We start from the raw sequence: 4,077 nt of genomic DNA on the forward strand, positions 1-4,077 counted from the left end.
TTTTGGACGGGAACGCCTACCTTGCATGTCATTAACGCAAGGCGGTTTCGAGCATCAAGAAAATGACGCACACTGCGGAATTTTGGCGTTCGCGGCCTCGGGCCTCAAAGTATAGATATGGTGTTAGGTTTGCACCGAATTTGCGTCAAAACTTTTGTCGCAAATTTGGTGCAGACAGAGTATAAATATGTCCCTTAATCTTAGAACCACTGAAGGTAAATTTGGGAAACTTAATAGTTCATCAGACTAGTAATAACAATCAAAGAAATGTAGACAAAGACACTGGCCTTAATGAGACAAGTGAGAATTTTTGTATTTGAAAATTCTGTGACTGTGGTTAATGTGTTTATTGTAGTGATGTCATAACCAAAGTATCTCCCACTACCACTCAACCTACAGTCAAGCCAGATGTCAGGTAAATTGGTCTGCCAAAATTCATATTAAATCAGATTTTAGTGGCGTCTTTCATTTTTGGTAGTCATTAAAAATAGAAAATTGTGTGCCACGGCAGTTGGCATGAATCATTGGAATACTCACACCTTGAGGCTGGCAACTCCTCCACTCAGCTCAAAGTATCAAAAGGAGCTCACAAATCATAGAAGATGGGTAGGGGGCATACAGCTTGGGCATTGCTTGGTATCACCTAAGGTGGTTAATTTGTAAAAGAATCAGTGCCGGTGCCCAAAGCTCAACACTAGACAATGTCAGTGCACCCAATACTAAAGCTACCTTGTCTTGAATCCACCTCAGGCCTCTTTAATCCACTACAGAACATCCCCAGCCACTTTTTCTCTCTAGTGCAGGTTCCTGCTTTCTCTCCGTGTGACTATTTTGTGTCTCTCCTTCTCTGTCTTTCCAAGTTTTTGTGTGTTTTTCCATATTGCTCTGTGTTAATGTCTGAAAAGTAAGTTCATAATCCCCAGGCAGCGCTGCAAGATTAGGACCACCACCATCCTCCGGACCGACAGATTATGAGATTCTGGCAGAGCTGGCGGTTCAACTGCCAGGGTTGTAATGTGATGATGAGACTGCTGCATTGGCGGCAGTCCAGACCGCCACCACAAGTGTAGCAGTCTATAGACTCATCATCAGCCCATTGTTTTTCTATGTGACTTTTATTAATGCTTGTCATTTGTGTTGTTTTTTTATATGTGGGTTGTAAATGTTGCTTGGTTTGATTTACATGTGTTTTGATTTACAGTTTTATTTTTGGGAATCTGAGTTTATACTTTAACCTCAATATGTGTAATGATTTTTTTCAAGGGAGAATAGCTTGCTATATTTGGTCCCAAAAATTTTTTGTCCAAGATTATTTAGTTTTCCTTTTATATTTTGCGAGGTTTGGATGGATTACCTGTATTACTGAAATTGTACTGGATGTTTTATTTGTGGCTTGTTTATTTCAGCATTTTTGGGGATCTTCTTTAGAATTGTTACTATGGACTCATATTATCGCTAACCAATCAATCAATCAATCAGGAATTTGTAAAGCGCACTACTTACCCGTGAGGGTCTCAAGGTGCTGAGGAGGGGAGGGGGAAGTAAGAGGGGGTGGTGCTTACTGCTCGAACAGCCAGGTCTTGAGAAGTTTCCTGAAGGTAAGGAGGTCTTTGGTTTGGCGCAGGTGGGTGGGAAGAGTGTTCCACGTTTTGGCGGCGAGGTGCAAGAATAATCTACCGCCAGTTGTAGTTCTGCAGACGCGTGGGACAGTTGCGAGGTCAGCAGAGTGGAGATGCCGGATCGTGGTGTAGAAGAAGACTTCAGGTATGAAGTTTAATGTGTAATTTTATATATTTAGGACCAAATATACAAAGAAATCACACAACACAGCAGAACAAGTAAATTTGCTAGACTGTGTTGCTTGAACTGGAGAGAGCAGCACAGCTCCATATCTACTGTTCTATCTCTTCCTGCACTGGTGCATTTTTGACTCCCATGGGCCATGGTGCATGGGTGTCTGCATTTTTATAAGCATAGTTTTTGTACAAAATACTTCACTCTTTGTGTGTGTGCTGATGGAGGGACAAACAAGGAACACTGAAAACATTTCTTTTTGTTATACCTGGCCCACGGAGGTGCAAAATGTGGCATAAATTCCTGTCTACAATTTGTTTGTAGATAGGGATTTGCGTCAAAGCTCATAGGTGATTGTATGGGAACGCCCATCTCCACCCATGGAACGTCCCCCTGATGCAAAGTAAAGCAAAGCAGAAGCATTTCACTCTCTTTAGTTACATTGTGGTACAACAGAATGCAAATCTCAACTTGCACTGGATGGTAAATTCTACCAGTAGACTTTGCATCAGGTTCTGTTAAAAAAGTAATGCAAACCCGATGCAAAGTCATGGTAAATCTGGGCTGCATATTATTGGGTGGGCAATGTTAATTTGTTGATGGCATGTATGTTATTTTACCAAGTATAATTCTCCTTTCGCATTATGTTAGGGTAGGTGAATAAGAGAGAAATGTTTGATGAATTTTATTAATACAATTTTTAATTTGCAGCCTTAATAATCATGATTTATGAATCATTTTTTAACTATCCTCAAAATTGATACTTAAAAGTTTCTTTAATTTTAATATTAATAGTATGTTTTTAGTTTTTTGGGAAATTAAAACAGAGTTGTTATTTAGTGTGATCATTTTTAAGTAGGAGTCTAGCTACGGAAAAGAGATATGGTAGGCCTTGAATGTTAGATAATAATAATACTTTGCATGTTAGGATTTGATGCCTTTCTGGTAGCTTTGGTCTTTTTAATTGTTTCTAGAAATAATATTGTATGGTGTGTCTTGGACAGAATCATACCACCCTTCCACTGTGTTATTAATCTGTGCTTCTTTGGGCATGGTGCTGTCATAGACATTCCAATATGAAATTGTGATACTTGGGTTGACAGATGTGTCATCATCAGTACAGGTGGCCCACCAGGTATCTTCAAATCATACATTAGCAGGGGTAGTTTTGTTTCCTAATTAATAGGGCATTTAAATAGAATGTCATAATGTTTAAAGAGCCATATGCTAAAACTAGTAGGGGCAGATTTACTAACATTTCACGAAATGCAGCAAGACAACTTGCGCTGAATGAAAGGGTGACAGCAGGAATGCACAATGTTTAGCAAGATGTGGCACATTTCTGCTGCCTCATGTTGCACTGTGTGCTGCCTAATGCCAATGCAGGCAACCTTTTGTCATGCTCGAATGGTGCATTTGTTACCAGTAGGATGCTTTAAGAGAAGGAAGGCATTTTTGCCTTCTCAAATATGATCTAGAGAGGCATTTTCCTCTTTCTATGCATATTGCAGAATGCAGCAGGCATAGAAAGAAGAAGTAAGGAGGAGAAATAAAGATATTTCTCCTTGTTACTCCTTGGTCAGGAAGGTGCAGCGTTTTAGAGCAATCCCAAGCTCCCTGGCAGTAAGAAATCTGTGATTGTGTGAATAACCATGAGTGGATGTGGGCGAGTGCTCACACTCCGCCTTTGCATAGCCTCTGTGCTGCAGGGTAATGCAAGGCAGAGATATGTGCTACCTTGTGTTGCATTGGATTTACTAAACCACAAAGAGCCAAGGTGGCTTTGCATGGCTTAGTAAATCCCATTTATGGACTTGTGCTGCTTTGCATTGATGCGTCACACAAGGGCAAAACAAGCCTTTAATAATTCTGCCCTGTAGTTTTTTAATTGCATGTGCAAATTCATTCTTAGTTACGTATTCCATACTAAGAGGTGGGGGGCGGGGGCACAGGGCCATGCCTTACGGAGGGGCCTAGCCTACAGAAATCGCCCTGGCCTAGGGATACCCACAGCCCTCCTCCCCCACCCAGACACATCCACTGCGCGCAAAGTCACCAGGATTAGATTGTACTCACCCCCTTGTGTCTGCTGTGATGTCCTCAAACGCCCATCCAAATGGGGGTAGGCCACCACCAGGATCCGGGACATCAGGGGGGTGAAAGTCTGACTGGCACCCCTCCCACGTTGGGAGGCCATCCCCAGCTGAGCCTCCGCCGTCTTCCTGCTCCAGCGTCAGATGTCCTCCCATCTCTTCCGGCAGTGGGTGCCCCGTGTCTGGTGGA

This window comes from Pleurodeles waltl, chromosome 5 (assembly GCF_031143425.1).
Source record: "Pleurodeles waltl isolate 20211129_DDA chromosome 5, aPleWal1.hap1.20221129, whole genome shotgun sequence".
Classification (NCBI taxonomy): Eukaryota; Metazoa; Chordata; class Amphibia; order Caudata; family Salamandridae; genus Pleurodeles; species Pleurodeles waltl.